Source organism: Manis pentadactyla, chromosome 5 (genome assembly GCF_030020395.1).
Source record: "Manis pentadactyla isolate mManPen7 chromosome 5, mManPen7.hap1, whole genome shotgun sequence".
Taxonomy (NCBI): Eukaryota; Metazoa; Chordata; class Mammalia; order Pholidota; family Manidae; genus Manis; species Manis pentadactyla.
This window is the reverse complement of record NC_080023.1, coordinates 164,002,880-164,024,542: the sequence shown is the minus strand read 5'-3', so window position 1 is coordinate 164,024,542 and position 21,663 is coordinate 164,002,880. Positions and strand designations below refer to the sequence as shown.

Sequence of the window (21,663 nt, the reverse complement as noted above, 5' to 3'; positions counted from 1 at the left end):
TCAGAGACCACACCTATAAAGTACTAAGTGTAATGACTGACCCAGGTCCCTGGGGCATAACGAAAATGTATTAGCTACCAAACACTTCACTTCTCTAGTGCCTTGAAGGTCCATTATTCAGTTCAGAAAAGCTAAGTTGAAGAATAATTTCTTAGAATACTGAGGAGACTTCTTTTAAATAGAGTTAGAAATGCTAGCTTCCTCCCGTAAGTGCAGATGCATTTCAATCTGCACTTCAGAATCACTCACCAAAGTAATGACTCTTTGAAGGAGCGGTACTCAAAGTTGTCATAAGGCATTTCTGAAAGATTTCCAGGAGGTAGTGAGCTCAGCCCTGGGTTATGATAAATGACTTGCTTCCAAGAACTTTAGATTTTCCATGCCTGTCTCCGCTTCAGAATCACTTCTGGCCCCTCGTGAAAACACTCAGAGTTAACTGGGTGAGCTCGGCTTCTTGGCACACTTAGAAAATAACATCTGCCACCTGCTTCTTCCTTGAGTGGCTGGGCCAGGGTTCTCTGGTCCCAGGAGAACAGCACCTGCTTCTGCTTTTGGCCTCTGCACCTGCCTGGGTGACAGGAAACGGCTCTGAGGCGTGGTTTAAAGAGCTGGCCCGGCCACGCCAGGCCCACCACAAGGGCTTCAGCATCAGTGAGTTCCAGGATGATTTCAGGTTCCTCACACAAACGCCATCCCATGCCTGAGGGGGCAGGGCCTGGGCATGCTGACTAACATTCTTTCTGGAAACCATAAAGCTGCTAATCCCCAGTATGTATTTTTGTGCCAACTACGTGCATTACAAACTTTGTCTTATTTCACCCTCAGGGACCCTGTAAGGTAGGTATAACTGTGACCCCTACTTTACAGAAGGGAAGCAGGCTCTGTGAGGGGAGGTAATCTGTCCAAGATGTGTCAGTGGGGAGTGGGGAGGGCAGAGCTCTTACCTGCTACCCTCCCCCCAACTCCTCATTGAACCCTAGAATGTCTAAAGTGACAGGGACTGCGGACACCAACCAGCCTAGGGGTAGCAAATGCAAATGCCTACAGGCACCAAGAGGCAGGCAAGAGACTAGAGGGCACAATAGACCAAGAAGTGAATGGCACATATGGTACTAAACTGTAGAACACACCCGCCTAAAGGTCATTCAAATTCTAACAAAAGTAAAAACCAAACCAGGTACATTTCTTCCAGAATATCTCATCACCACCTTAGGAAGAGAGACGACCCTTTTAACTAGACAACTCGAGATCCTGGAGGCTGCGGTGAGGCAGAGGTGGAGGTGCACTGCCCATGGCCACGAGCAGTGCCACGGCAGCAGGAGTCCACTTTCAAAGGGCTTGGCTGCTGGGAGGACCGTGGCTCTCCAATGCACCAAGGGGCTTCGAGAGACCTCTGGCTACCAATGATCTTAGTTCAGCTCTCAAATACTGCATCTTCTGAGGGTTAGGGTCTCTGGAGGCCTTAAAGATAAAGACCCCTTAAATTGCCAAGACCTGGAAACCTGGAAATTCAAAATCCCAGATTTGATAACCTCTTTTGCTTTCTTTGTACTCTGCTCTGGCCGTTCTTTCCCTGAAGCAGTGGAGGCCACATCTAGATGAAATCAAGGAGGGCAAACAAGTTCCTCCCTCTCTTTGGTCAAGCAAGGAACTAAGACGGTGGACTTTAAAGTTAAAATTGAGCACGATGTGTCCTCTCTGTACTTACGTGCAGGTTTTCCACCGGGTAATGGGGTTATAGTGACGGACGAGACGAGAGGGTACACACAGCCCAGCGGAGATACAGGGGACTGAAGTTCTGCCGGTAATTACGTAAGCACATTCAGGTAAACTAGGAAGGAGTTCAGGATAATACGGGAGCATGTTGTGGAGATTTACCCTCAGTCCTCGGAGTTAGGAAATAATGACACTGGCTACCTCGTATTATGTAAAAGGTGAGCACAACATGGAACCTGGCGCTTATGGGCGCTCAGCAATGTCGTTCTCTTTTCTCTTCCCTCCCCATCATGTGTGTGCTTACACACACACACACACACACACACACACACACACACACACTGAGACTTACTCTCCAGGAACGCCAAACCTGACAAAACTATGACACCACAGCAGTAGCTTAGTGTTGCCTATTTTATGTCCTCTTCTAATTGTCCTATAGGCACCAGTTTTGAGCCTCTCAGGGATGCGGAAAACCAAGGAGACGTGGCTCCTCAAGCCCTAAGGGCTCTCCTCAAAGGGGAAGGAGATATGACGTGGAGCAGGGCAGGCACATGGACAAGCACCATGATTAACTTTTCCTGCTTATGATGAAAAATGCCAAGATATAAACAGTACAGTAAGAATTGGAGAGACTCCATCTTAAGGCTAAGATTCCATTTTAAAAGCCAATGAATCAGGAGGTAAGATTCCTAACATATTCTTTAGTAATCAGACAATAACCCAACCTATCATAAGGCAGGGCAAGCAGTCTTACTGGTACGCTCCCAGTGCTTGAGGGAAACCACTATCTTGGAAAGGAACCAGAGCAATAAATTCCTTGTGTTAAGTTTATCTTACATTATTATCTGGAGAACTGACTGTGGACAGTGACATAATCTGTCTCACTGGAGAGAGACATCTTGAGACCAGAAGTTAAGCCTAGACCCAACAACTCCCACCCCCACCCTTTGCCCCATTCTTGAAAGCCTTAAAAGACAGAATCCTAAGCCCGTAAGTGCACCTCCTCTCTGAGGTTGCCCGCACTCCCTTTTCTTTGAGTGTGTGTACCTTTTAAATAAAGCCTTCTCACTGCTCAACTAATTGCATTTTTTCTCTGCACTCTTCCATAGTAAGTGTCTTTGTTACTTCGCTATTTCACTCTATTTTCCAGACTTAAGTACAAGTCTTCACTCTCTCTGTCCTACTCGAGGTAAGTAGGGAGGGGCTACTGAGGTCACTGACTTGGGCTTGCAAGTTCCTGTTGCCTGGGTGACCCGGACAGGACTGCAGCTGCACGATCATGCTCTTTAGTAGCCTGCCTGAAAATATCCTTTCTCTGCCTTTGGGAAGTTCTCAGAACATACTCTCCCTTTATCCAGTGCTCTGTGGCTTCCCCAAATCCTGGGGTGGTAGGAACTTAGTTCCCATGCCATGCAGATCCCAGTGGACACTGGATGCCAGGTAACCCTGGCTTCAGGAGTTGGCAAGGGAGCTGCCCCACGCTGAGCAGGAGTTCAATGAGCTTCCCTCTCCTCCCTCTGTTCTCCCTTGCTCTCTGCTGCCCGTAAGGCTGCTGCCATTCTCTGCTGTTCTTGTTTAATGGATTTCTTGCTTACCTACACTCATCTGACCTGCTTGAGGATTCTTTCTCCTTCAGAGTCAAGAACCCTCCCCCGCCCAGGTTGAGGTTTCACCTGGTGTGCAGGGAGAGAGCTCCCCAGACGCAGCTGCCCAGCAACAGATGATGACTCATTTCAAGCTGGTTTTGGAAACAGAGTGATCATCTGGTTGCACCACCTCACTTAGGTACAAAAAAGGAAACAGAGTCCCACAGAGTGTGAAACACTTGCATAGTTTCCTTGAGTGGCCCTTCTATTACATGGTTGCTCTTTGTTTTTTAAAGCTGAAGTCTTTCCCCTTTAACTAATTTTTCAACTATTTTTACCTGCTAGCAGGGGAGGCAGGTCACACACAGCAGCTGCAAACTTATCTCAAGCTTACCAGAGAACCCTCACCTCAGGCTCCCACTGCCTGCACCCTGGGGCGACAAGGCCCCTCCCTTCCTCTCTGGCACAGTGGCTGGCTCAGTGTAAAATCCTAAAAACAGGCCCCAACAAATAAAAGGACTACAAGTTCTGTTTATTTTTTAGGTGTAAACAGCAAATTTTAAAAAGGAAGCAATGAAAAGGTCACAAAGTCCAAATTAAAGACGTCCAATGCCTCTTTCCATCCTGGAGTTCTCCAAGCAGCTACTAGAGCACTGGGGCTGTGTGACGACAGGACGTCACAAAATCTAACCCTATCTGTATCTTAAATTTAAAATGTCAATCTTCTATTTGTGAGAAGGTTAGAGGGAATTTTCACAGACATTTCTCTCTAGAATGTTTTAATTTTTTTGTACTGACTTTGTCAATGAGAAAAAACTAAAGGTTTTTAAACTAAAACTAAAAACCTTAAAAACTAAAAAAGAACCAAAGGCTTTACAAACAACAATTTCTAAGGAAGGACTTATTTCTTCATCTATATTTGAGGCAAAGAACTGCTTTTAAAGCTCTCAATAATCTGTCCAAGTTCTTGGGGTATAAAAGTAAAACAGCACTTGAACGGAGTCCATCTGTGAGACTAGAGCTCAGACTCTAGCCTGAGGCAGTTTCAGACAAAGCCATAATTTTCAGAGCAATAATAATCATGATATAAAAATAGACACTTTGGGACCAACAGGCTAGAAAGCGAGCGGAGCTCTCCGGAGAGTACTGCCTCCAAGCTCTGGTCTCCCTGGGGGTGGGGACAGTGGCGGAGAATAAAGTTCTACTTACAAGAGCAGAGAGTTTCTTCAAAGTCGTGTGGTCCTCAGTGACAAGTGAAGGTAGTATTTATGCCTCCCTTTGGAGGATAAGATTAGCAGACCAGGCTGGTGGGTGCAGGCTAGACTCTCTGGCCCTTTCTCTCTCCCTCTCCGAGTCTCCCAAGTGAAATGCACTTCGAGGTTTTAGTGGGTGTTTCCCACGTCTCGGGCCAAGTAAGTCCCCATTTGTTGTAACCCAATGCTCAGTCTGATGATGTCAACCACTCAGCTCCCTTGCTCAGTTTCCACCTCTTAGTCCACGGGAGAGATCCATTTCCTTTGGACAATGAGCCGGGGGCTGTAGCTGCATCCCAGGCCCGGCACAATTGCCCAACATCCTTCCTTCGATTTTCAACACTGCAGCCTTGGTGACAAAAGGCTTCCTATCCACTCACTGGGCTCCCGGTGTAAATCCCTTTGCCTTGTCATCACTGCTGACTGTGGGCTATCTAATCTGGTTCGCTTTGCTGTGTTATAATTCACTTCCTTGGTGTATCATGTACTAGTTAGGGTGGATATCTGCACCCCACCTCCAGCTCTTTGTTCCTGTCCAAGTTGTTTAATTTCTCCATAGTTTCCTAGGCACGTACTGGACGCAGTGTGTGAGTCTGTCCTTCACTTAGGGGACAGGGACATGCCCACACAACAGGCTCAGAACGAGCACTGGACCGTTGCCTGGGAACTGGGTTCCGGTCTTGGTCAGCCACATTCCTAACTGAATGAATAGCCTCAAGCAAGTCACCCCTCTCTCCCTGGACCTCAGTTTCCCCAACAATAAAACCATGGTTTTGCTGTCTTCAACTTCTGAAATTCAGTGACTGAGGAGCTTATCAACAAACATAACCTAAGGAATTTTACCACAGGCTGGCTGACTACATGCCTGAGGGAGGAAGGATCCTGGAGGGGGTCAGAGGCCACAGCTCAATGCCCTGTATAGAGGCGCTGGACTGTTTCTCTGGGAGAAAACCCCAAAGAATTCGTTCAGCAAGTCCTAGGGGGGCATGGCAAGAAGCAGCATCAACTGCTAGATAAGATAGAGAAGAGAATGTAGCTGTCCTCAGGCACTAACAGGGAAGAGCAGTGGCTACAAGAGATAATAATCATCTCTTCCATTTGTCCAGTGCTTGATGGGGAAGACAATTAAAACCCCTCTACTGTTTACACTGGGAAGCAGCCTGACATGTATAGTGATTACGCATTACTCTGGGAGCCAGACAAGTGGATCTGAGCTCTGTACGACTGAACTTCTCTGACCTTGGCTTTTGTTTTTGTTAATTATAAAATAGGGTAGCAGGGCCTTCATTGCAGGGCTGTGAGAATTAAATAACACGGTAAGGAAACTGAAAGTATTTGGCACATACTAAATGTTCGCAGGTGGTCGTTGTCGTACATAATCTCATATGATTCTCATGTTAGGAGAATTGCAGACCCAGGGAATGCATTAATAATCTCCTTTTCCCGGATAGGAAAATGAAACAGAGATGTGAAGTGACATACCCAAGGTCACACAGCTCAGGATGAAAGGGCCAGATGTGGAAACTGGGTCTTTTAAGTCCTCCTTAGGCCAGCACACATGCCACACACATGCTAATGCTACTTAAAATGTTTACTCCACCAAGCCTGGTCCTTATTTCCAAATAGGATCATTTCTGTTTAGAAAAACAGAGCAAAGCTTAATTAAAACAAAAGGGGAAGAGGTGGGAGGGAAAGTTTTCCTGGGGTTAGCCAGGTCGGAGCAAGGAGAGTGAGTCAGTCTGCTGCCCAGAGGAAACCCTTTGGGCCACCAGGTAAGCTGGAGGTGCTTATCTACTTTGCTTTCAAAATACTGTGTGGCCTGAAGCAAGTCTGGGCTTCAATCATCCCTCCCCCAGAGGCAGATCTGATTTGTCTTACAGCTACCGGGATGGGAGGTTGGGACTGAAGTTCTACTGGGAAAGAAGCAGCTTTTTACAGGTGGCGTAAGGCTGCAGTAGTTTGTGACTAAACAAGAATTTCCATTAGTTCTCAGAAAACTTTGATGCTAATCAGGAAAGACCCAAGCAAACAGGCTATACATTAAGAAGGAGTCGCCAATCTACAGGCTTTTGCATGAGTTGGTGTGGGACTAGGTGGAATAAAAAGAATGCCAGCCTGGTCACCCAGGGAAAGCAGGAGTTAACAGCTCAGAGGGACCTGCATTTACTTCCTGTCCCTGGACCTTCTAGCTGTATGACCTTGGGCAAGTTACCCTGTTGTGCCTTGGTTTCCCCATAAAAGATGAGAAGAAGAATAGCATTTACCCTTCAAGGTTTTTGTGTGAAGTAAGTGCCTGGGATATACCATACATTCAAAAATACTTACAAAAATAAACTGCAACATCCTAAAGACATTATGTTCTAATTCTGACTCAGTATCACCATCCTCTGCCCTGAGGATGATGTGACCATGAGTGAAAAATGTCCCGAATGTCGGGAAGCCGGCAAAGGGCCCGGTATTTCTCTAGAAGTCGGGATGAGGAAGGAGCAAAGCCTATTGACAGCTGTCAGGCATCTTCTCAGCAGCAACACTCTCCGCTTGGAGGAACTGGAGGCCGGGGCCATTGTGTGGCTATGACTTAATTCCAGAAGCCCAAGTGGGCGCCAGGAAATGAAGCAGGGCTCTTGACAGGTCAGTTTACTGACATCACCCTCAGTGCTTCGAATCAGGTTTGTTTCTTAAACAAAATCATAGTAAGGAGCCTGTTCATAAAAACAAAGACTGTTATTTTCTTCAACAACAAGTATTTTGTAACACTTGCCTTGCAGACTGAGTAACTGTACATCTGAGACAGAATCCAGGGCGAGAGAACTCTGACAACACGTCACACTCGTTTTGCCTTCTGACAACGGTAGACACACTAAGCTGTGGACTTTGGCCACACTCTGTACTGAACACTTGATGATATCTTTACAACCAGGGGCAGGAGATACTATTAATCTTCTCATCTTCTGGTTGTGGAAACGGATGCGTGCAGAGGCTGACCAACTTGTTTGAAGGTTCCCCAGAATAAGTGACAGAGCCTGTGCCCCAAGCCAGGACTGTCTGGTGCCAGGCCTGTATTCCTAAGTCCTTGACTCTAGTGCCTTTTAAAGGGTTTCCCTGAAGGAAAGCTGGAAGCTTTTCCCAGCCAGCAGTATGGGCTCCATTCGAGGACACAGCAATCCTTGGCTGCCTCGGAGACCAGAACTAAGCTGAAAGGCTTAGCCCCTTCACCACAAGGCTACCCTGAATTCCCACCCCTTCATCCCCAGTCTGGAAGGGGTCTCTCCCTCCAAATTTCCTTAGTGCTTTATCTGTTTCTACCACTAAAATCTAAGCTTCTTAAGAAAAAGATCTGTGTCTAATTTATAAGCATTTTGTACATATTATGAGAACTTATTAAAATAAGAAAATGCCACAATAAAAACTTATTGAATGTTTACCATATGTCAGATAATATTCTAACTGCTTCATATAAATTACCTCATTTTAACCCCACAAGGATCCTATGAGGTAGGTATAATATTGGCTCCACTTGACACAGGAAGAAATTCCAGACACCGATCAACTGAATAACTTGTTCAGCTAGTAATAGACAGATATCTGTTGAAAGGAGTGTATGAATGAATAAAATCTGGCTACCATCACCAACCTCCTAGTCCAAATAGTTGCTATAAAATGCAATTCATTTTTTTCCCCCTATTGAAGGTGGGTTTCAGTTGTCCTGCCATTTCAAACTCACTTATTCACTATGCCACATTGCTAGCAAGTCCCCATTTTTTCTAGACATAATTGAGAAGCATATTGACTAATAATAAATGTAGATTTTATTTTCTTTCCAATTATAACCATAATTGTTTAATGTAAAAAATAGGAAAATACAGAAGAGCAAGAAAAGAGGGTGGAAAATCATCTATTATCCTACCTCCCAGAAGTAACCAGTTAACCTCCTGGAGTATGGACCCAGAAAGAACCACATCTACACTCAAAACAATGTTTGAAATCACACCTAAGTCACTCAGGGCAGAGAGGAGTTAATTCCACCAAAGAAATGTTTGAGATAGATATGTGTGTGTCTGTAAACATATATATGTGTGTACACACACTCGAACACACACACACACATTTTTAAATTTTAGAGTACACCTGGCTGCTTTGCCTATAGGGTTTGATGTTCTGAGGCTCCACCTTCTGGTCCTCCTCAGCCTGCTGCTGATGCAGGGTGCCTGATGGAAAGCTGCAGGAGAAGGGAGCCTGACCTCAGTGAGCGTGCACCTAGAAAACGGGTACGTTCGCAGGACACCACACTGCCCCTCCCTGACTTTTTCAGACTGCATCCCACCAACAAGAGAAAGGTTTCAGATTGGGGCAGTTTTGGGAGAGATGGGATCTCCACTCTTGAGTTAATTTTAACCAATCTTAATACGTTCATTTTTACAGCTGAAAAGAATATGTGGTCTCATTTTGAAGGTGAGGAATGCCAGGCCCAGAGAAGGCAGGGGATTTGCTGAGGCTGCATAGCCTGGTGCTCTAACAGCAGGAAGACCTGCTCTGGGTCTGAGGCTTTCTCTTGCCACTGCACTTTGAAATACAAACCTGACTGGCCTCTCCCTCTTGTTTTGGTTAACTCCTACTCGATAATCAGATCTCAGATTAAATGTCACTTCCTTATGGAGGCCTTCCCTCTAATGAAGTTAGCTCCACCATGGCTGTATGGGCCTATTTCTCCTCTCGTAAACCTTTACATTACTGTAAATATGTGTTCTGTGTTTCTCTGCTAGACTGTAAGCTCCATCAGGTCAACAGCATGTCTCCCTTGTTCACTGGTACACGATAGGAAACTCAATAAATATTTCCTAAACACACACACACACACACACACACACACACACACACACACACACACACACACACACACGCTGGGTAGTCCAGGTTGGGCTAAAGCAACAGCAAGCTTAAAAGAAAAGATATCATGTCTTTTAAACTACAAATTAGGTTTCTTCCCTTGGGGGAGAATCATTAGAGAATAAGGGATTTCATTTCAAATAATTTCTCAAAGATAGAAAGGTTCTTAGAGGCGTGATCGCAGAAGATAAAGTTAAGAACACAAGGACAAGAAAGCACCACTGGAAATGTGGAAGCTCAGGGAGGCTCTGGGCCGGGAGAGGGCGAGTAAGAAGAGGATTGAGGAGGAGGCCTGGTAATCAGGGGAACCACCAAAGGTCCCGTGCCGGTCAGCTCCCCACTCCCACCTGCAGCCCACAGAGTTGGGAAGCTCTGCAGAACCACAGGCAAACGGGGGGCTCTTTACATAAATTGAAAGATCTGCCTGGGGTAAGCTAGGCCTTCTAGTAAGAGATTGGCATCCTTATTCTGACTTTCGAAGGACCTTCAGTCTAACCGCTGCTCAGGTGCCCTAAAGGCAAGTGCACCTTTCAGCATGGTACAGAGAGCTTCTAGAAACTTTCCAGGCAGGGGTGAGGACTTTGGGGCAAATAACCAATTCCAGAGGAAACCCAGGCCTGTCTCCTGAAAGAAGGCTTTTATTACTGATTACAAATGGCAAAAAAAAAAAAGGCATCACAGGGCATCTAAGGAAAACTAACATGACAGAGCCTAAATTGGAAAATGGACTTCATAATGGAAAAGAAAATTCAGAAAAATATAAGGCTTTTAAAAAATTCTGGTCTTCAGAGATTGTGCGTCCATAAAACATAAAATAAGCTGACAAAACTGGGCTCTTAAAATGAGCACTGAAAGTGAATATGGAAATTAATAATTCAGTAGGACTGGAAAATAAGAAAAGGAAATCTTTCAAATGATAGGAAACAAATATTCACAGGATAAAAAAGGATCTTGATATACAACAATAATCCAGGAAGTTCAATGTCAGAATAGGAATTCCAAAAAAGGAATAGAAAGGAAAAAAAGGACAATAGAAAATTACCTAAGAAATCATGAAGGAAATTTCCCGGAGCGGAAGGAAGACTGCATCTTCAAGCCGAAGTTTAAAAAGTGCCGAGAAGGATGAAGAGAGCTCATCCCTGGATGTAGTCCCCCTACCCTTTCAAAATTTGAAAGGAAAAAAATCCTGCAAGTTTCTAGAGAGACAGACGGTTTCAAATGAAAAGAATTAGACTGGTAATAGACCTTTGTTTTTTTTAGTGATAAGGAACTTTTTTTTTATAATTGATAGGTAACAGACTTTCTACCATCAATATTGGGTGCCTGAAGACAGTGGAACAATGTTTTCTAAAGGAAAATTATTTGGAACCTAGAACTTACACTTAGGCAAAATGAAGACATTTTTAGACACACACAGACTTAGAACAATTTCTCTCTCATGCACTGTTTTCTCAGGAAACTGGAGAACATATACTTCACCTAAACAAGGGTCTAAGCTAAAAGGTAGTATTTGAAAAACAGGGATCTACTAAGAGAGGTGAAAGGAACGCCAGTGTTGATGATGAAAGTAGTCTGAGGACCTCGGCTAACTCCAGTCTGCTTAGAGCAGGGGGGCGGGCAGCTCCAGGAAACAGAACTGACGAGTCCTTCACAGGTTTGCCGAAAACCATCCTGAAAGTCTACGAGACAGTGTGGAAAGACTCAGCAATAAGGAACGTGCAAACTGAGCATATTAAAGAGGCTACTATAATGTCCAGGGAAAAAAAGTCATACAGCAAAGAAAAATAATCAGAACCTCACTGGTTTAACAGTAAATAATATTTACATTGTTATAACACTGATAAATAACATTTTAACCAAAAAATGTGATATTGGGAGAAAATGGTAAAGAGGAGGAGTGTGTGTGGGGCTGCGGTGTTTATAAACAGCTAAAGCCTCATGTGCCACCCCAGGAGGTCAACAGGTAACATCTAAAACTGATGAATAAAGACAGAGCAGTATGATAGTGTGTGGTCTTTGTCTGGATCTGATTTGAACAAAAAATATGAGTTAACTAGGAGATCTCTGCTAGTAATAAGGGCTTACTAATTATTTTATGTGTAACAATGGTAGTGTAGTTATGTTAAAAAAAAAGGAGTCCTTATTCTCTTAGAGATATATGCTGAACTATTTACTGATGAAATGATATGATGTCTAGAATCTATCCCAAAATTACCTAGCAGCATGGGGAAAAACAGCTATGGGCATGATGACACAAGGTTGGTCAGGATTCTTGAAGCAGGGTAATGGGTGGTACATGTTGATTCATTATACTATTCTCTCTAGTATTGCACGTGTTCAAAAATTTCCACAATAAATGTTTTTTTTTTAAAGAGCTGTTATCAGCATATTATTTAGATAGATGGAGATAAATACTAGAAAAAACAGCGAAGAGAACCGCAAGTGGATGCTCTTGGGGGCAGGACAGGAGGGAGGGGAAAGAAAAGGTGGAGGTGGGGGACAGCTGTTTTTTAGTGTAAGTTTATAATGATATTTGATCTTAAAAAGAACAAAGCAAACCTATGTGCATGTGCCATTGTGTTTTTTTAAATTATGATGTAATATTATTTAGAAAAAACGTAGGTAGCCACCAGAAGAGCTAAAAACAGAAAAATTATATGTTTTTTTTTACTCATTATTTTTTATTTTGATATCATTAATGTACAATTACTTGAACATTATGGTTACTATTTATCAAGCCCCCCCCACATACCCCATTACAGTCACTGTCCAGCAGCGTAGTAAGATGCTATAGAATCATTATTTGTCTTCTCTGTATAGACTGGTGTCTTTTTTGACTCATGGATTTTTTAAAAATGTTCATAAAATTTGATCTTCATGTATTACTTTCATTTAAAAAATGTTATCTATTTTTATCGGTTATTGTCATCAGATTTTAGCAGGGCCTTTTGCTAATCTCAACATTACAAATTCAATCTGTTTCCCCAGGTGAAGCATCCTAAGTCACCCCGAGTGAAGTATCACTGCATTCACTGTAATCACAATAGTATTGCCTCTTAGCTATTGCCTACCACTTGTCAGCGCTTCACATGTTATTTCTCAGCTTCACTGACACCCCCGCAAGGCAGGTACGGATATCCCCATTTTGTAGATGAAACGACTGAGGCTGAGATTCGCTTGAGGTTACAGAGTAAAAGCCAGCTTTGTGGGACTCTTTCCATTAATCCACCTCTCCATTACAGTCCATTAGTTTAGTAGAGTCCAGAAAGTACTTTGACATAAACTTTCTCATTGATTCCATGAAACAAGAGAGACAGGATTATCCTTATTTGACAGATGAAGAAACTAAAGCTAAGAAAAGTTAGGTAATTTATCCAAGAATCTAGGTTTCCCTTTAATCTTTATTCCAGGGCTTTTCTATCATCTCTATCATCTGTCCCCTCAACAACAAAATGTCATATTATTCATAACCTCCTCAGGCATTTTATGTAAGAGTCACTGTAAATGAATGCAGCTGAAGCAGGAATTTTAAAAAGACTTATTTTTTCCAAAGGAAATATAGTAACAAACCATGGAATGTCCTCAGTTGCTCTAATGTCAGCATTTTGAGTTCTCAAACGGGCTCTTGAAATGTCAGCAGCTTGCCTTCCTGACAAACAGCAAATCAGCCGCGGGCTTAGCCAGCCTGCAGCAATTCCAACAACCAGGCCACTCTTGCTGGCTCCAAAAGAAAGGACTGAGCCGTGCATCTTCTGCCCTAACAAGCGACTGTGTCTCCTAAACCTCCTTGAGTCCACAGCCATGTGGCCCCAGGGATCTGCACACCGGCCAGAAATCTTAGGTTGGTGGTACCGGAGAGCAGAGGCAAGTTTATAAAGCTGTACAACAGGCTGGGTCGGGGTGGGGACCGAACCTGATGGGCCTGAATATCTAGCCCCCAGTCACCTCAAGCCCTGGGCAGCTGCTGGCTCTGCCTGGCAAAGAAGCCACCTACAAATTGGGCACAAGTGCCTTGAGTTTGGTTTAAGATGCTGCTCCCTGGCTGTTCTGGCATGGGAACAATGGCTAAGCAGCAGCTGGGGGAAGACGCTGTTTACTTGAGTTCAAACTATTTATAGCCCCAGCAATCTGCACATATTTGGATGACAAATCTCTAGGCTTCAAGTGAGCGGTGCGGTGCTTTGCTCCTGGACAATTTCACCAAACACATTCCCTGAACTCTACGGCACCCCTGGACCCCCATGCTAAAACACGTTGCCCTTAAGACATTTTATTTAAGTTGCTGAGTCTTAAAAGAACATAAAAAGAAATCATGTTTTAACAACAAATGACTTTTAATCCATTTGTCTACGAGTTTAAACTACATAGTATCATTTTTTTAAGACTTGAATCAGACATTAAATTCTAATTCATGTGTATTTTATACAAAATACAAAAAGTAAAAATAGTACCTGAATGAGGTTTATAATTTAACATGTACTATATCTTGTAAAGATGCTGAGCTCTGCTCAAAACCTACAAAAGCCATGTTTCTTAAGATAGTTTACGTAGGAAGATTTTAAGGCTTTCCAGAACAGAACTGCAAACATATAATCACATACCCATTGTCAACAAATAAAAGTGGTCTTATTACCACTAATTGTGGGGCAGAAGCAGTTGTAGGGTCCAGTGCTCAGCACCGCCCCCTTCCCCCCACTGGGTGCCATGCAGGAGAAGGGTTTGACTAACAAAAACATGTGCAGAGGCTTCTGTTCTGCAAAGTCATACCTCACAGAAGGTATATATCCCTGCCAACAAATTTGTTCGGAAAACCCCCCTACCTCTAAAAGCTGCCTTGCTTTTATAGCAAAAGCAGTGCTGATCAGCCATCTCTCCTGAGCTAGGCTTTGCCTAATTTCGAAGGTTAAAGGTGGTTGTTAATCAACATCTATATTGAGTGAAATGTTGGGGGCCTCCAGTCCGGTTACACAACACAGGCAGGAGCTGACAGAGAAAAAAGACCGTATGTGAGCAGAAAGGTTTATAGTATGAGGGGTGGTGCTGGACAATTAAGGGACTCCTCAAAGGGACACACTTGTTTTCTTATCTTTTCACCCTGCTACCAAAGCTCATTACAAGACCAGCAGAAACATCTCCAAGGTAATCTTTCCATTAACTTCACTTTTTAAAATCAGGATAAAAGTGCTGAAGAGGGTGAAGGAAAGAAGTATATCTATACACAAAGGGAATATAAATTATTTCAAACATTTTTTGCAGATCAATTTGTAATATTTGACCAATATATGACCAAAAATTTTAATGCATGTAATTTTGATCCCATGATTCTGCTTCCAGGACTTCAAAGAATATCCTCTTCGTTGAGACCTTAGCAAAAATGTCATCTCTTGAGAAGGACTTTCCCAACCCACCCTACCTAAGGTAACCACCCATGTACCTATCACATCACTTTCTTTTAATTGTCTGCACAGCACTAGTTTTCTTGTTCATTAATTTGTTTGCTGTATATCTTTCACTGATATCCCCACCTCCGAAATTAAAATGTAAGACTTATAAGAGCAGGGACCCGATCTGTCTAATAAGCTGCTCTTCCTGTTTTGGATGCTAACCAGAGATGTCACATGCATTATCTCATTTTAATCCTCACAGCCACATGAGGTTTTTATTATCATCCTATTTTAGAGATGAGCAAACTGAGACTAGTTTAAGGCTAGTTGGGTGGCCAGCAAGCGGCAGGTGGAATATGAACACTGGTATGTATGACAACGAAGCTGTGATATAATGAGCAGTAAGAAATACTTTAGTCATTCTTATGATCCAGTATATATTTCCCAGGTATATTTAGTCTTCATCCACAGTTACCAAAAACACTTAAGTCTTAAAGGTGAAACAGGTGTTTTGTCATGTTAATGAGATACTTTTAAACCCCCACCCAAATAGGGGTTGGAGGTTGAATCAGCCAATGGCCAATAATTTAGTCAATCATGACTACGCAGCGAAGCCCTCATAAAACCCATGGGAAGAGCTCATTCTCTCTGGCTGGCTCGCTCTCCTCTCTGCCGGCTCTGCTCAGTTGAATCCTGCCTCTTGGGGGGAGAGAGCTTCTATGCCTGGGGAACCAGAACGCCTCCACGTGCCACAGAGCCAGACCTCAAGCTTCATGAAGACAGAAGCTCCTTTATTTGGGACCTTGCCCTATGTCTCTCTTCATCTGGCTGTTAACTTGTATCCTTTATGGTATCCTTTATTAAACTGGTAAACATGTTTTCCTGAGTTCCCTGAACTGCTCTAGCAAATTAATTGAATCTAAGGGGAAGGTTGTGGGAACTTCCAGTTTGTAGCTGGTAGGTCGGAAGCACAGGTAAACTGCCTGGGGCTTGCAACCCGGGGTCTGGAGTCGGGGGTGGAAGGCAGTCTTGTAGGAGAGTCTTTAACATGGGAACCAGAATTCAGCTGAGTTCTCCAACCCCCTACTGGTGTTTGAGAATTGCTTGGTGTAAGTATGTGTGGGAAGACCCCCTCCCACATACCTACACACATTGGAATCGGGTCTGGGTACCCGAAAGGACTTAATACTACTATTGCTGCTGTGTATAATATTGTTACTATTATACATATATGTAGGGAAGAAATACACCATTGCATTTGGTGTCAGAGATGTGACAGAAGCCAATGCTATTAACTACCTCTCCCAAAATGAACCAAAAGTTTCAGCATGCACACTTTTTGACCAAGCAATTATGGTTTGGGAAATTGATCACATGGAGATAACCAGGCAAGAACACATTGTTAGATACATCTGTACTTATTGCAGATTGCTTATAATAGCAAGTATTGACAATATGTTTAGGCAACTCACCAGTTAAACCTCAAGTTGAACTTTGGGTAAGGAGACGCCCCCATCTCAGAGACACTGTGAAGGTATAGTGACATAACACACTGTACCTGGCTCACAGTCAGTGTTTTTTGTTGATAGTGCAACACGCATTTCAAATCCCTGGCAGGATACATGATATACCAAACTGTTAACAGAGGCTATCTCTGGGCAGTGGGATTACAGGGATTTCATTTAATTTGTTAAATTTTGGTTTACTTCCTCTTGTTCTAATTTTTATAAAATGCATGCTAATGATATAATCATCAAAAACAAATCTATTACTTTTTTTTTAAAAGAGGGTGGAGAAAATAAAGTTGGAGGAACTTAAACAGAGGAAGAAACTCAGCTCACGGGTCAGTGAGGGAAACTAGTAGATCTCATAATAAAAATGTTCTTCCTTTTTTTGTTCTATGTAAAAACAAGATCTTCAATGTGCTTATAGGTCCTTTCCCATTACAAGGACCCACATTCACAGTGAACTGAAGAATACAGACCTACAGAATTTAAGTTGGCTTTGTGAAATTTGAGAAGATGTTAAAATATATATACAAAAAGAAAAGAGTTTTATTTATAAACACATCTACCTTCTAATGAGACATGTTCCTGTCAATGGAAAGCCCTTTTGGCTGCTGGACACCTTTTTGGGTTCAGTCATGCAAAAAATAAAAGTTGAAGGTTGCAAGCATCTCTGCACATGAAGCAAGAACTGGAATTCCAGGGGAAGTCTGGGAGGAATAAAAGAAAGGGAAGGAGCCAGGAGCCAGGAAGATGGCAAAGTCTGGATTTCCTGCCACGTGACCCCTTCCTGGGATTACCAAAGGACCAGCACAGTTGATACATTTACGGATGCCTTTGCTGAGTGCGTTTTTTGTTCTTGATGGAAACCAGGAAGAGACTGAGTTTCAGTTCTGAGCTGACAGGCTGAGAAACAGAGAAAGAAGGCAGAGATGACCAGGAGAACATAAGTCACATCTTCACCCCCAAGGATTCTAGAATCCTGGCGAGACTTTAGACTTCTATAGGGCATGAAACAAGAGGTCAAGCTGATCAAATCTAGATCTTAAAGTGCTAACATGTCTGGGCTATAAGTAGTTTATTTATCAAGTGGGATCAAGGAACAAATTGATCTCTTTGGGTGCATGAAAGTAAGTTTACTAGAACATTCCACACCACTGAGAAGCTTTCCACAATTTGTGCAGTGATTCCTGCTCATTTTAGGTCACATATTCCTTTGGGAATGTAATGAAAGCTAAGATCCTGCTCTTCAGCAAATGTGTATCTTCAAACGAATAATTTCAAGGGGTCTGTGGAACCCCTGAAGACCATCTTTGGATCCATAACAGGACCACAGACCAAGTTCAAGAACTCTTGCTCTAGGGAAACCACAACAGTGTTGGTGGACATTGCTTGTTGTGGACAGTGGGTATCACAAGCCACCTGCAGTTTATGCAGAAGGCGTAAGAACAGTGCCAACGTCCATTCATTTATAAACACTTGTTGGAGACCTAATACACCAGGTCCTGAAGATAATTATAATGTCATCCATCTACTCACTTGAGTTATACTCAACTGAGGGAAGGAAACAAAAAAAAACAGATCACTACAATGGTGTGGGGTAAGTCAGACGGTACATTTCAGACTAACCTCGCCCCTCAACTTCCTTTTTGGCTCCAGGACTAATTACAAATGAAACAGGTGGAAATGACTGACATGAATACTGAGTACAAGCAGGAAAGCATAAAGAGGCCATGACAGTGGGCCATTTAAAATAGCTAGACTGCTCCTCTGTGAACTTTTGACTTCCCTCTGTGTCTGCATAAAAATATCTCCAAAAAACATAAGAGCTCTTTTCTTTAATAAACAGTAACCATGGATTTCTTTTTAATGTCACTTTAAGAAAAAGAAATAAAAAAACTAAAAGATTCTACTGAAAAACTCATCTATGCTAAGAGAAGCCTGCAATCCATACTGCTGGTTTGCATTGTCAGATCAGGAAATACTTATTCACTCTGAAATAATAATAATGTCTGATATTTGTATTATGTAGGGATTTTGACATAGATTGTCTCATTACTTATGCAACACATCACATTGTAAGTGCTTATATTCTCGTTTAGTATTAAAGAAATGGAGGCAACAAAAGGCCAAGTGACTTGCCACAGTCATATGTATCCTGTAAGCCCTGCAGCCAAAGTCAGAATACAGACCTACTACCTTTTCCTAAACTCACAGGGTAAAGGTAGTAATGACAGAAACAGGAAGGTCAGGAGAGAAGCAGCCTTTGGGGGATAGAGAGTAGAGAGAATACGTTAATGTAGCACTATTAGAAGCAAGGATATTGAAATCAGATGGGCTTGAGGAAAACTCCTGGCTCCCTCTCCCATTTTCTAGCTGTGTAAGCTCCAGCAAATCATTTAACCTCTCAGAATTCTGATATCTCAATTATAAAATGAAGAAAATAATAGTGTCTATATGACTTGAATGTAGGGAGGGAGGGGTAAAACAGTAGGTAGAGTGGCACGAAGGGGTGCTAATTTCTTTATCTTCACAGAAGGGAGTCAAGAGATCCAAAGTGAATGGCCTGGGACTGTCATTTCAGCCAATACGATGGACTAAACATCCCAAAACCTTCCTCCCCAAACAGCTCAAATGATGGCTGCCATCACCCCAGCAAACATGTCAAATGCATGGTTGAGCTTAAAAGTGAACAAGGGAAGTTTTCTTAGGCCGAATAAGAATGCAACAAGTTAAGCAGGCATGAGCCTTAAGGACATATGCAATCCTAATAATACAGAGCTACTTGCCAAAATAAACTTTCCAAACAGACGAATGAAGAAAAAAAATACATGTGTGTGTATATATCTGCAATTTTCACTTGCCTGACACTAAATGCAATGGTGTAGTCTTTTCTTACGTATATGTATAATAATAACAATATTATACACAGCAGTAATAGTAGTATAACTCTATTTCAGTGTCCGGACCCGATTCTAATGTGAGTAAGTACGTGGGAGGGGGTCTTAACACACATACTAACACTAAGCAATTCTCGAACACCGGCAGGGTTTTGGAGAACTCAACTCAATTCTGATGCTATCTGCTTGGAGACAGCACTAGATTCTTTAGGTTAAAGGCTTCGTCCTACAAGACTGCCCTCCACCCCCACTCCAGATGCCAGTCGCAGGCCTCAGGTAGTTTACCTGTGCTTCTGACCTACTGGTCACAGATCTGAGGTTCTAACGACTTCTTTCTCAGGTTCAATTAATTTGCTAGAGCGACTCATAGAACTTAGGAAAACACTTAAGTTTTCTAGTTCAATAAAAGACACGAAGATTCAAGTTAATGAGATGTTAAGATGACAAGAGATATCTGGCAAGATTTTAAATAAAGGAGCTCCTAATCTTGTGGAGCTTGGGGCCTGGCTCGGTGGCACACGAAGATGTTCTGGTTCCCCAAGCATAGAAGCTCTGTCCCACCAACTAGCAGGATCCAACCAGAGCAGGGAGGGCAGACACAGCAGAGAAAGCAATGGGCTCTTCTCTCGGTTTCTGTGAGGGCTTCATTGCATAATCATGATTGACTAAATTATTGGCTATTGGCTGATTCAACCTCCACTTTATCCTCGGGTGGTGGTCCAAAAGTCTCTCATTAACGTGACAAAACACCTGTTTCACTTTGAAGACTGCAGCGTTCTCAAGAACCTGATGAATAACCAAATATGTATTTCTTACACTTCATTGTATCACAGTATCTTATTTAGAATTTCGGAGGCAACCACCACAATTACTAAAAACCATTAAAGTAAAAAACAAGTAGCTTTCAGGAGAAAGCCTGGATAGGTAGGAGGGAGACTTTTTACTCTTATATCTTTTATCTGGATGTTTATTTTTGTGTTACATGTATTACTTCTAAAATTCTTGTTAAATTGGCAAAAGAGGGAAGGTTGCTGGAAGTCTGCTATCACCAACAAAAATAAATAGTAATGGGATAAATAACAAACAGATTTCAGAACAAAACAAAATGCAGTCTTATGATAACTGAAATAGGTATTCTGCTTTAAATGTGTTTATCAAAGACTTCCTTTTAATGACAATCCAGTATTGTGGAGCTACAGGAAAATGTAGGTAAGAATGGGAAATGATACAACATTCCTAAAAGGCAATTTGGTTACACATTTTGCAACCTTAAAAATGTACATGCCCAGGGGTTGTATGAGAATGCTCTCTACCTTCTGCTCACTTTTGCTTGACCCTAAAAGAGGTCTAAAAAATAAAGCATACTACTTAAAAAAAAATGTACATGCCCTCTGACCTGGTCTTCTGAGAGCTTATTCTAGAGAAATCATTATGGATGTGTGCAACGACTTGACTCAAGTGCTCACCTCAGCACTGATTAGACTAGTGAAAAACTGAAAACAATCCCGAATGTCCACATTTAGGGAGGGGCTCAAAAAGATTTAGTACATCTATAGGATGAAATATTATGCAGTCACAGTAAGTGAGGTTACAGAAGAATATCTAATGGACATGAAAAAAATAGTCATATTTTAATGTGAAAGTGTACTTAGCAGGGGCTCATGTTTGTAAAAGGGAAAATAGTATTATGAATTAAAAAAAAGAATGGTTGAAACTATTAGCAACATTGCAAGTAATTTTTATTTTCTTCTTTCAGTTTATTGCCATTTTAAATTTTTCCTGCAGAGCTTTATTTTTATAATAAAAATATAAATATTCTATAAAAAAAGTAAGTTATTTTTAAGTTCCTTTGGACAATACATACCAATACAGATACATACACGCTCTGACTTTCAAGTGAGAGACACATTTACAGCAGTTATTTATAATAGTGGAAAAATGGAAACAATCAAAATATCTAACACATTGGCCAATATAACAATGCTGGAGAGAGACATGAGGCATACTCTGCCCACTGAGCATCTCCAGGGCCCTGTTCTTGCCCTCTGCTCCCCTGGCCTGGCCCTGAAGGTGGGTTGCCAGCCTGAGCCTAGCCCCGGGGGAGGACCCCAGGGCCATTCCAACATGTGGAAGGTGCACAAGGAAGGAGCATGAAGAAGACCTGTATGAGGAGAAGGGAGAGAGGCCCTTGAAGCTGCACCTAAAAGTGGGAAGAAACGAAGTCTCCAAGCTCTGTTCAGGCATCTCAGCCATGATTCAGGCCATTTGATGACAGGAATGCTCATGATGAGCCTAAGGACAGAGAAAAGAGAAGGAGAAAGAAAGGAGGAAAGCAGATATCAGGAAAAGAAAAGGAAAATAAAATAGGAGAAGAAAAAGGGGGATTTTTAGAAAAGAGAGATGAAGATAACAGAGTTTGAGAGAGGGTC

At 42.4% G+C, this 21,663-nt stretch overlaps 1 protein-coding gene across 4 annotated transcripts in view; it reads right to left on the bottom strand.

Moving 5' to 3' along the window:
• The window catches only part of PKIG (cAMP-dependent protein kinase inhibitor gamma), a 75,929-nt gene that overhangs the window by 23,935 nt on the left and 30,331 nt on the right, over window positions 1-21,663 (bottom strand). Inside the window, exon 1 of one of the 4 annotated variants that reach the window (XM_036902194.2) lies at window positions 4,515-4,791. The exons of 2 other annotated variants lie outside the window; for them this stretch is intronic. The gene's annotated coding sequence lies outside the window, so the exon portion shown is untranslated. Of the gene's footprint in view, window positions 1-249; window positions 405-4,514; window positions 4,792-21,663 lie in introns of those variants that run through there. One more of the 4 variants, XM_036902197.2, reaches the window with a different exon arrangement.